The sequence below is a fragment of the Haliotis cracherodii genome, unplaced genomic scaffold (assembly GCF_022045235.1).
Source record: "Haliotis cracherodii isolate W230 unplaced genomic scaffold, xgHalCrac1.p SCAF_12, whole genome shotgun sequence".
NCBI lineage: Eukaryota > Metazoa > Mollusca > Gastropoda > Lepetellida > Haliotidae > Haliotis > Haliotis cracherodii.
In genome coordinates, this window is record NW_027266267.1 from 26,050,637 (window position 1) to 26,064,280 (window position 13,644).

A 13,644-nucleotide genomic window follows, 5' to 3' on the forward strand; every position below is an offset into this window, starting at 1 on the left:
CACATGTGTCTGACAGAGACGATGTACGAGATGGTTGTGGTATCTACATGGTTTAGACATGTGTCTGACAGAGACGATGTACGAGATGGTTGTGGTATCTACATGGTTTAGACATGTGTCTGACAGAGACGATGTACGAGATGGTTGTGGTATATATATGGGTTACACATGTATCTGACAGAGACGATGTACGAGATGGTTGTGGTATCTACATGGTATAGACATGTGTCTGACAGAGACGATGTACGAGATGGTTGTGGTATCTATATGGGTTACACATGTGTCTGACAGAGACGATGTACGAGATGGTTGTGGTATCTTTATGGGTTACACATGTGTATGACAGAGACGATGTACGAGATGGTTGTGGTATCTTTATGGTTTAGACATGTGTCTGACAGAGACGATGTACGAGATGGTTGTGGTATCTACATGGTTTAGACATGTGTCTGACAGAGACGATGTACGAGATGGTTGTGGTATCTACATGGTTTAGACATGTGTCTGACAGAGACGATGTACGAGATGGTTGTGGTATCTACATGGTTTAGACATGTGTCTGACAGAGACGATGTACGAGATGGTTGTGGTATCTACATGGTTTAGACATGTGTCTGACAGAGACGATGTACGAGATGGTTGTGGTATCTACATGGTTTAGACATGTGTCTGACAGAGACGATGTACGAGATGGTTGTGATATCTACATGGGTTACACATGTGTCTGACAGAGACGATGTACGAGATGGTTGTGGTATCTACATGGTTTAGACATGTGTCTGACAGAGACGATGTACGAGATGGTTGTGGTATCTACATGGTTTAGACATGTGTCTGACAGAGACGATGTACGAGATGGTTGTGGTATATATATGGGTTACACATGTGTCTGACAGAGACGATGTACGAGATGGCTGTGGTATCTACATGGTTTAGACATGTGTCTGACAGAGACGATGTACGAGATGGTTGTGGTATCTACATGGTTTAGACATGTGTCTGACAGAGACGATGTACGAGATGGTTGTGATATCTATACATTTGTATGGGTTACACATGTGTCTGACAGAGACGATGTACGAGATGGTTGTGGTATCTACATGGTTTAGACATGTGTCTGACAGAGACGATGTACGAGATGGTAGTGGTATCTACATGGTTTAGACATGTGTCTGACAGAGACGATGTACGAGATGGTTGTGGTATCTACATGGGTTACACATGTGTCTGACAGAGACGATGTACGAGATGGTTGTGGTATCTACATGGTTTAGACATGTGTCTGACAGAGACGATGTACGAGATGGTTGTGATATCTATATGGGTTACACATGTGTCTGACAGAGACGATGTACGAGATGGTTGTGGTATCTTTATGGGTTACACATGTATCTGACAGAGACGATGTACGAGATGAGTGTGGTATCTACATGGTTTAGACATGTGTCTGACAGAGACGATGTACGAGATGGTTGTGGTATCTTTATGGGTTACACATGTGTCTGACAGAGACGATGTACGAGATGGTTGTGGTATCTTTATGGGTTACACATGTGTCTGACAGAGACGATGTACGAGATGAGTGTGGTATCTACATGGGTTACACATGTGTCTGTCGTATGTCGTTTACCACTCACTCACTCACTCACTCACTCACTCACTCACTCACTCACTCACTCACTCACTCACTCAATGCACCAAGTGCCGATCAATACATACATCTATCTCAGAGAACGGTAACCGAACAGAACAGTTACACTCGGTTTATACATGGTTTATGGATGTGTGTATTTGTGGAGATTGTATTACGTTCTTGGGAGAATAATTGTATAGGGTCAGGGACGTCAGTGAAAAGATCAGGTTTTCAAGTAAAGGTCAGTTGGCTTAAGTAATGCTGTTCCACCTGGGTGATACAGGAGTGGGTGCGTAAGGTTTTACACCGCTTTGGAATTATTTCCAGCATTATCACGTGGAGTGGATACCAGAAATGGGCTTCACACAATGTATCAACGTAGGGAGTCGAAACCGAGTCTTCGGCGTGACAAGCAAACGCCTGAACCACTTGACTACCCAAACAGAGAACAGATTGAGAGGGGTATAGTTAACTCCCCTTATTTGGCGTCTGACTTCATTAGTCCGTTCGTACTGATACTGAAACCGAAAACTTTTAGACCTATTCCCAATGTTTCCACTACTCACCAGGTGTATTTGACGCATAGTACTGACCCGTTTTATACAGCTGCTGGGTAGTGCAAACATGACATACATTACTGACCTGTTTTATACAGCTGCTGGGTAGTGCAAACATGACACACATTACTGACCCGCGTTACACAGCTGCTGGGTAGTGCAAACATGACATACATTACTGACCTGTTTTATACAGCTGCTGGGTCGTGCAAACATGACATACATTACTGACCTGTTTTATACAGCTGCTGGGTCGTGCAAACATGACATACATTACTGACCTGTTTTATACAGCTGCTGGGTCGTGCAAACATGACATACATTACTGACCTGTTTTATACAGCTGCTAAGTTGTGCTAACGTGACAAACATTACTGACCTGTTTTATACAGCTGATAGGTTGTGCTAACGTGACATACATTACTGACCTGTTTTATAGAGCTGCTGGGTAGTGCAAACATGACATACATTACTGACCTGTTATATACAGCTGCTGGGAAGTGCAAAGATGACACATAGCCATCGAGACTAAACAGAAGCTAAGAACAGAATGACCTATGCGTTTGGGGTGCAACGACACACTGGGCCAATTCACCGTGCCATGAGGCCCGTGAAGATACGGGGTAGAATAGGTCTTCAGCAACCTATTCTTGTCGTAAAAGGCGACTATGCTTGTTGTAAGAGGCGACTAACGGGATCGGGTGGTCAGGCGCGCTAACTTACATACATGTCATCGATCCAAATTGCGTGGACCGAATCTCATGTTGTCAATCACTGGATTGTCTGGTCCATCGATTATTTACAGACCGCCGTCATATGGCTGGAATATTGCTGAGTGCGGCGTTAAACAACAAACAAACAAACAAAACACATGGCCATGATCACCCAATCTAATGCAGTTGCTTTTCACAGCCAACCATGAGATGCCAGGACATTTCTTAACCCATGTGAAATTATTTTTTGGAACTGATGTTTTTTTAACTGCATATTTAGCAACATATATACATGGAGACTGCAGTCAGCAACACAATCACCAGTAAAATGTGTATTTGTACTTCAAGCAGTATTTACTGGATATTGCTCCGGGTTTATGTTCCAAGCTTGGCAAGTTGTTTTCTTGTTGACCTTCACCGCCAGGGCAATGTATTTCTAACAGTAATGTATGTCTGTGGCATACATTGAATGTTCATCGTGAGGAACCAACTGATTATTCTGTAGTCAATCGGACTCTTTGCAGCACCGTAGAACTGAGGCTTGCTAAATTCTGCATCATGTATACCCCCCTCAGTGTCTTTACACTCTAGACAATTGCTTTGATACTTCAACATACCATTGAATATCACTGACTTGGCAGCAGTCACGAGGGAGCACAGCCAATGGGAAGTTAGTGGAGATCACTAGTGTGTAACATTTGGAAAAACAACAGTTTAATATCATACAGGGTCAACCGACCAGTCGACTACTGGATCCTAATATCACACATCCATGCAGGATGTGGTGTCGGGTGCTGGCTTCTCTCATTTGCCCTGCCCTTATCATTGCCGGAGTTGCAGCATCAACTGACGTCCAACAGTGGACATTAAGGACAACAGATAAACCATTTCCTTTCAGTGTTACTACTCTGGATCAGAAGCGGGTGGTTTCTACTGCATTCCATTGTTAACGTTTATGTTTTCATTAAAGCGTTGTATCGGAAACATATGTACTGGTCCTGTCATTTATACCGGTTGTAAGTGTCAACTTTTCATTTTGACATGTGCGACAAAGATACCAAATAGTGTAAACTGTTCAGCATCATAAACTCGCAGTGGTGTCCTCAGTTGCCGTATACGATGTCATATTAGGTGAGCAAGAAAATATTGGGCTCGGCTCACGCCTCGTCTCACGCAACTAAATACACAATAACTAATAATATTCATTTATCATTGATGTCAACTTCACCACATCACCCTTGCTGTCTATTGTGATATATTCACTTATCATTGATGTCAACTTTACCATATCATCCTTGCTGTGTATTATTTTATATTCACTTATCATTGATGTCAACTTCACCACATCATCCTTGCTGTGTATTGCGATACATTCACTTATCAATTATGTCAACAGCATTACCCATTCAGAACAAATAGAATGCATAATTTAAATTTATTCGGCTTTCAAAATAATTTCTGAATCGCTGCTGACGTTGGTGTAAAAGAGTATCGGCTCGGGCATATGGGCAGTTCTCTCAAGTTTTGCACAAAACCGTTCGAATGCTGCTTTGTTGATGGGGCTCCCAATTACACGGAGACAATGTCACACTGTTACAACAGTATCATCTACAACAGCAACAACTCGAGTATTGATTGTACCCGCTTGTCGTAAGAGGTATCTAAATGGATCGGTGATCGCACTCGGTGACTTGTTTGATTGCTTGTCATCTAGCTAAATTGCGTGGATGATGCGCATGATGTCAATCACTGTATTGTCTGGTATAGACTCGATTTTTAAAACCCATCGTCACATAGCTGTGATATTACGCTGTGTGACGTTAGATAACAAAAATATATATATATATATATATACATACAGTAAAACTACGTTTATAACGAACACGCTTACAACGAACTGAGAGATATAACGAACTTACATCGTATGTTTTAGTCACGGTCATTTGTTGTATATACATGTATGCTGTATAAATGCTTTATATATGCTGTATATATGCTGTATATATGCTTTATATATGCTGTATATATGCTGTATATATGCTTTATATATGCTGTATATATGCTGTATACATGCTTTATATATGTTGTATATATGCTGTATATATGCTTTATATATGCTTAGACTAACCATCAGTAAGTTAGCTTTTGTCTTTGAGGACGCTTGTCGTAGAAAGCGAACCAAGTTGAGAGGAGATGCCACGAACAACTTTGTATAGGAGCTCGACCCTGACCTTGGGACTCGAAGTGAGACTCTGTCTCAGACATGTGACACCTCTACCTCCGATTGATCCTACTCCCTCTTATCTTGGAACATCAACGTGTTATACAGCATGTTAAGTAGCTCTCATTTCTCTGAAGTTGACAGAATATTTCGAAATAATTCATCTAAATCAAACATTGGCTAAACATTTACTTGAATAGCATGCTTACCAATTATAAATGATTTCAATCTGTGCATTCAAAAACAAAGCACTTTGGTAGCTATAGCTATAGAGGTATATATTATATATTTGATTATATTGATAATGAACTCCCAGACAAGTTCACCCAGACTCGAATGACTCGATGTGTTTCTGTTAGTTAACAACAATGTGTAAATACATTTTTGATACTGCTCCCTGGTTGTGCCCCAAAGGCAACACAGCAAACTCTGCTGCTGTTAGAGATACTGGGGACAAGGTTGTCACTGCTGAGGGACTAATACTGTAGTGCAGTCATCTGGTGATGTGAACTTCAGGACTGGCAGGGAGTGGGATAATATTGAAGATGACATTATCAATTACTTCCCATTACAGTGAGTGAGTGAGTGAGTGAGTCTGGTTTAATAATCCAGGAATCACGGTATCATATATATCAAATATCACCAGAAATGGGCTTTACACATTGTACCTACCTGTATGTCGGGAGTCGAACCCGGGTCTTCGGCGTGACGAGCGAACACGTTAACCAGACGGCTACCCCACCGCCCCATTAAAACATGTTATGTACGATGCAACATAATTTACGCCAACCCCTTGTATGAACAAGGACAATAAGGTTATCAATCATGGCAAGCAGCTGTCTGGAGTCATGTAAATCATTTAACATACACATTGTGAATGGAAGGCGGTCGGATTCCCCCGGAGATTATCCATACATTGGTCCAAATGGCTTTAGTAGGCCTGACTACTTTTGTATATATATTCCTGAAACATTGTTACTGTTTCAGATCATACGATCTTATGTCATACTGATTCAGAACACCTTACGGTGTTTTTAATACGCTTACAACATAACATGACTTGGAATCAGGATGCAATGCTTCGGATTCACGTTTTCCCACGAGATTACAGGACAAATAGAAACTCAAGAGATGATTATATCCCTGAAATTGTGTCTGACCGTGTGGAGGATTATTTTGATGAGTTGAGGGATATGTATATAATGATATAAACAAAACTTTACATAGGTTCAACGAAAACATTATAGTTGTGTGGTAAACTATGATTAGGAAAGATTGCAACCCAAGTAGAACACAAACAGAGTGGTTTAACAGTGAATGTCAAAATGCTGCTAAATATGAACAATTGAAGCGTTTAAGAATTTGCCACACAGTGGATAACTTTAGTTCATATTAAAATATTTCTGTAAAGAAAATAATGATTGAAGACTTTTTTGGAAATGTGTTAAAGTGTATTCACGGAAACGTGCAACTAGGAATAGTGAACGCTGTCATTAGTAAAGATAGAGAGATACGATGTTTTGATAACTATATGCTATAACATAATAAAGAAACACGTGACACTTGTTTGTGAGGTGATTTTTTATCTGATATTGTTACAATTGCTGAAGTTTTATCGGCGATAGATGTTTTAAAGTTGAATAAATCACAGTCAAATTAAAGTCTCCCATTTCAATTCGTTAAACACATTAATGATAAACATCGCACCATACCTTGCTCTGTTATTTACACAAATATCACACAGAGGTCAGCGTGGTCAGCCTACACATGCTGGGACTGGTACTATTATTGTACCGTTTCAACGTCAGGCGTATTTTATTGCTGAATACAATAAGAAAAATCATTACATTTCTTTTTGTGAGTGATATGAAGACTTTATCAAACTTTTGATATTATTGGTGAATATCAAGACGGTTTTCGGAAACACCACTCTACTTCCAATAATATATTTATATAACAGTCTATGGTTTTAAAACACACCACCCGGAAGAATGATAAATGTTACTGCGCTGTCGAAGAATTAAATAAAGCATTTGACATGGGTGATACGTTGTTTTTCTTTTCTTTTGGAGAACGGTATACATGGACAGATTTTCAAGGTGCTTCAATGTTTATACGATAACGTTCAGTTTGCTGTCGGTATTGAGCAAGGAAGAAAACTATCTGACTACTTTGATTGCTCTACCGGTGTCAGAGAAGGGTGTATACTTAACTCTGTCCTTTTCTCAATATACATCAAAGACCTGGTTGACTCCATGAACGCCAGTATTGAAAATGGAATTGCCGTATCTGATGCAATGGATAACATTCTAGCACTCTTGTTTGCAAATGATCTAATATTATAAGCAGATATTCGGTCTATTACAGAAACAGACTTTCTCCATGGTTGTTATATCAAATTGGGCATGGAAATACAATCTCTATAAAACTAACATTATAACACTTATAATTACAGTTTAATTCAAGTAGTTGGCTCTTATAAATACCTTGTGAGAATCACAGCCAAACGTATCAGGAGCAAAGCTTTACAGTGCTTACTGAACAGGCCACATAAGACCTTTTCCTCAAAGAAATCACTCGTTCGAAAATATTAATTTTATTAAATACTATCAAATACTGATGACACCAGGTGTTCGCAAAAAGGTGAGCGTATGAAGCCCCACTGGTGGCATCCGTCTCAAACACGTACAAAGACAAGTCAATTGTTCACCTTTCCTTCACACGTGTTCCATAAAATGTTGTGTTTATAAAGGCCTTGAATGTTGTACTCCCGCTCAAACAAATTTTGAGCATGAGTTATATAACACCGTTTGAAATCTTAGTAGAAAGATTGTATCTAAAATTTATTGAATGTAGACATAAAGCTGTTAGAATATGTCTCGACATCAAAGGGCAAGTTGACTTTTAGAAAGTAGAAGTCTTCTCTCTGGTCATAGTCTTGTGGATATGTCATTCTTAGTTGTTATGCAATATTTTTTAATATGAAACAGATGATCCAGTATTGCTGATCTCTTTGTTTCTAGCCCAGGTGGGTAAATCAGTGGAGGGGAATTGGCTATTTGACCATAATAATCAGTATTAAACCATCGATATACCTGCAGCGTAAGTTGAACGTCTTGGCCAAATTACCTTGTTTCTAGTTTGCCAATCCGAGCAGAAATTCAGATTCATATCCATAAAGAAACAGTACAGCAAGGTGGAAAGAACATTAAATGCCTGTGGGTTTGCCATCTTCTTGCCAAAATGGCTTACCCCCAAATTTCACACACATATCATCTATGATGAAATCCAGCATTTCACATCGTCTTTCCTCAGTAAGCTATAGATGACATATGCTATCATATTAAAAAGATTTACATGTGGCTTCAGGCATGTCTAATATAGACCTCGCGTTAGAGTCCAGCGTAAGTGTATTATGGAAATATTCTTCCTTTCTTCGTTTATGCTCCGTCCATACTATTCATGTTTCTGTCTGTCAAATAGAAGACAAAAATGTAATATGATTTCTATGGCTCTACTATAACTAACCCAACCTTTAAAGCAGATAAAGCAGAAACATTGAAATCTGAAAAAATGTGATGTCACAAAAAGTCATATTACTTCAATATGGTGTCAATATCGATATAGGATACATCTAAAGAGACAGTAAAGGAGACATTAAGGGCACCTGCTTGTAAACATTTTGCTATTGCATCTGCTTTCATTGCCCGTTAATGCTTATCAAGTTGGAGTTACAGTTTCCAAGTGTTATTTAATCGTCTACTTAGCCGCTGAATATTAAACCGATTGTCTAACATAAAAAAAGTGTATTGCCTAAACGTATTCAATTGATCAAACATCTGTTGGTTGACAAATGCGCTGAATAGATGTTTGGAGTGTTCACGTGGTATGAATATGTTCGCATAAATTCAACAGGCCGAGACTACCCCAAATCAGATGCTTTCCTAAAGGTTTAGCAAGAAGCTGTTCAAGGTGAGTACGCATGTGTTATGATTTGTAGTCTAATTGTGGTGATACGTTTTGTAAGACTAGTTATGCCCCTTGGTCTGACAGCACCATACAGAGGGGCCACTGTAGTCTTTCTTACAGCTTTATATACCTGTAGCTGACATGCCCAGATAAAACTGAACTTGTATTCTCTTTGGCAATCAAGAGTTCGGTAACTAAATCACGTTCGCCATCACATATATATCTGGGATTTGATCCATTCCACTGAACTGAATCATCTACAACACTAAACATTGTTCTTCAATTTCAATATTATATTGTTAATAATTCTTGTTGTTAAGTTCTTTTGATGACGTTTAGTATCATTACTATCCATAGGGTGGAAAACATCTCCAAACGTTTTGGTTAATGGAGTATTGGACGATTCCCTATATGCTCAGGTATTGGTTGGAACTTTATAAGTGTCGTGTACTCGGCTACCAAGGTAATGTTATCTTATGGTGTACCAATAATATGGTAGTCGTATAACATATCAATGTATACCAATGTGTATAACATATCAAAGAATAATCAGTGCATCAGAGAATAATCTGTACTGAACACAACCTCAGCGATCTTTGTATATGCCATATGTGGTATAAATCGAGTTGACATGTAGTTTAAATATGCTTTGTAATGTAGAAGGTGGACAAACAAAATGTGTATGTAACAAGATCAGTCTTAAAAAATATTGAGAAAGATTTATGTATAAACCCCAAAATATGTAAATGTGTGACATAAATTAGCACACACTCTGAATTCCATGTAATCTCAATAACATGCCCAGTTAATGCCAGAACAAACAGTCGCCGTGGTCTGGTGGCAGAGCGACCGCCCGGATAGCAGAAGGTCCGGGGTTCGATCACCGGCTGCGTCATACCAAAAGACGTTAAAAGGTGGCACTTGTATACCCTGACTGGCGCTCGGCAATAAGGGGCTAAAACAAGGACATGACGGCTCGGAGTCAGTTGCTGTGTCTGAGTGGGGTATTCATGTTGAACTGCGGCTAGAACTATAAAATCGGCACGCACGCACGCAAACACACACGCGCGCGCACTCGGCTTATGGATAATTATCTTTGCGTAATAAACGCACTTAGGACATGGCAGTTGATCATCCGGTAATAGTTCAATAGTGATCAGTATTGATTTAGAAAACTGACTCTTTTAGACCCGTGACGACCCGGGGTAGAAAAGGTCTTCAGCAACCCATTCTTGCCGTAAACGTCGAATTTGCTTGTCGTAAGAGGCGACTAACGGGATTGGGTGGTCAGGCTCGCTGACTTGATTGATGCATGACATCGATCTCAATTGGATCGATGTCATGATGTCAATCACTGGATTGTCTGGTCCAGACTCGATTATTTACTGACCGCCGTCATATTCATGTATCTTGAATATTGCTGAGTGCGGTGTTAAACAACAAACAAACAACAATGTTGCAACAATTTCATGAGAACAATGTTACATCCAAGTTCATAGTTTGTACATTTCATGAGAACAATGTTGCAACCAAGTTCATTGTTTGTGCATTTCATGAAAACAATGTTGCAACCAAGTTCATTGTTTGTACATTTCATGAAAACAATGTTACATCCAAGTTCATAGTTTGCACATTTCATGAGAACAATGTTACATCCAAGTTCATAGTTTGTACATTTCATGAGAACAATGTTACATCCAAGTTCATTGTTTGTGCATATTATGAGAACAATGTTGCAACCAAGTTCATTGTTTGTACATTTCATGAGAACAATGTTACATCCAAGTTCATAGTTTGCACATTTCATGAGAACAATGTTACATCCAAGTTCATAGTTTGTACTTTTCATGAGAACAATGTTACATCCAAGTTCATTGTTTGTACATTTCATGAAAACAATGTTACATCCAAGTTCATTGTTTGTACATTTCATGAGAACAATGTTACATCCAAGTTCATTGTTTGTACATTTCATGAAAACAATGTTACATCCAAGTTCATTGTTTGTACGTTTCATGAGAACAATGTTGCAACCAAGTTCATTATTTGTACGTTTCGTGAGAACAATGATACAAACCAAGTTCATAGTTTGTACGAATCGTGAGAACAATGTTACAACCAAGTTCATTTTTTGTACGTTTCGTGAGAACAATGTTACAACCAAGTTCATTGTTTGTACATTTAATGAAAACAATCACGTGTTATCACTCAAACCATTATGATGTAATTTGACAAGAAACAATGATATATGTTTGAACTGTTCTCTTCAGATGACGAAAGTCGTGTGTCTCATTGCGCTGCTCCTGGTGTTTTTCGTGGCCGCATCCTCTTCTGCTGGTTAGTATCAGTATCAGTCTCCAATGTATTCCCAGATTCCTCGGTCGTGGAACATTTTGTAGAAATGTCAACTCGGTGCAGAGATGTACCTATCGTGCAGAAGATCACATTTTGTGAAGAACTCTTTCAGAATTGTGCATTAATCTGAGTTCGTCAAATGCCATGCAGAAAGTAAACATGTGAATCAGAAGCTTGTTTTAAAAGTGTAAACGGATATCTATTTTGTTTGTTGACCTTTGTAGTATTGCTTACCGGACGTGCAAATCTTTGTGGTTACACTAGTGATCTCCAGATTCACGTTAACAAACTATTCTAGCCGTGGATATGTTTATCATAAAATTCCCACCACAAGTCAAACAGGTGCCAAAATATGAAATTCGTGAAAACTAAGCTCAAACGTTTTTTTCTGAATTAGGTGCAGCATTATCCAAATTTGTTTGCAGAATTTACAAAAATTGACCGCAGAATACAGCAGAAACTGCTTCATCTATCATTCTTTAAACCATGCATCAGTTGCTGACAATTACCGAAGAACATTTATTTATATATTATAGTATGGCAGTACTAAGCATGAGACCCTTTGTCTTGTTGTGGTGGATAGTGTATTTGTTGTTTGATCGTTCTGTTTAGGTTGGCTTAAGGTCACGACTGACAGTGTGAATCTTCTGCATTCTGTCACACCAGCTCGGTTTTACATTCCAATATTAAGGGCGAGTCTTTGTGTTTTTGTTGCATCATGGCAGAAGTTGTTTGAATGAATTTACACAAGTATTTTGCCTTTTACGCCCAATGAAAATAATCGATACTTGTTGATAAAACCTGTTGGTTTTATATCCCTCTGTCTAATGCGAGCGATAATTTAACTCTTGTATCATGACTGAATCTGCTTGGTTTTATATCCTCTGTCTATTATGAGCGATAATTAAACTCTTGTATCATGACTGAACCTGCTTGGTTTTACCCTCCCTGTGTCCTTTACGAGTGATCATTTAACTCTTGTATCATGACTGAATCTGCTTGGTTTTATATCCCTCTGTCTATTACGAGTAATAATCTAACTCTTGTATCATGACCGAACCTACTTGGTTTTACATCCCTGTGTCTTTTACGAGTGATGATGCAACTATTGTATTATGAAATAACTTGCTTGGACATTACATGCCTGTATCAATGACGAGTGATAGTGTATCTATTATCACTTGTTGAATTTGCGTGTTCTAATTTTCGCCGTTATTTTGTTTTTAACGCCCAGTGGAATCTGTTCCGTCCGAGAATCGAGACTGGTTATTCAGTGGCGTTGATGTTATATGTTTGGTTCTACATCCCTATGTCTATTACGGAACGCCTCCTTGGTGTAGTGGATAGAGCGCCTGCCCAGAGAGCCAAAAGTCGGTGGCTCGATCCCACTCGTGTCATACTAAAAGATGCTGAAAGATAATAAAAACATTTACTCTGCCTAGCTTATTCCTGGCTCATGGAAACTGACAATTTGTGCCCAGTTAGTATTCTTGGTGAGAAAAGTAAATGCAAACTGTTTTCCCTCATCCCTTTTGTTTTCACTAAAACAAAGTACAACTGCCCTACCAGTGGCATCCGTCATGAACACATGCAAAGTTTGTTTGTTTGTTGTTTTACACCGCACTCAGCAATATTCCAGCTATATGACGGCGGTCTGTAAATAATCGAGTCTGGACCAGACAATCCAGTGATTGACATCATGAGCATCGATCCACGCAATTGGTATAATATGACGTGCATCAACCAAGTCAGCGAGCCTCTTACGACAAGCATAGTCGCATATCACTGCAAGCAATTTTACTTAAAGAACTGAGGATAATATGGCCTGTTAATATCCACTTTCAGGTCTGATAGCACGTTCAAGCTCCGGTAGCAGCTCCAGCGGCAGTTCCAGTGGTAGCTCCAGCAGCAGCTCCGATACTACCCCAGCTCCTACCCCAGCTCCTACCCCAGCTCCTACCCCAGCACCGTCTAGTTCCAGTAGCAGTTCCGATAGCAGCTCCAGCAGTAGCTCCAGCAGTAGCTCCAGCAGTAGCTCCAGCAGCAGCTCCAGTGGTAGCTCTAGCAGCAGCTCCGATAGCAGCTCCGATACTACCCCAGCTCCTACCCCAGCTCCTACCCCTGCTCCCACGCCTGCTCCTACCCCAGCTCCTACCCCAGCTCCTACCCCAGCTCCCACCCCTGCTCCTACCCCAG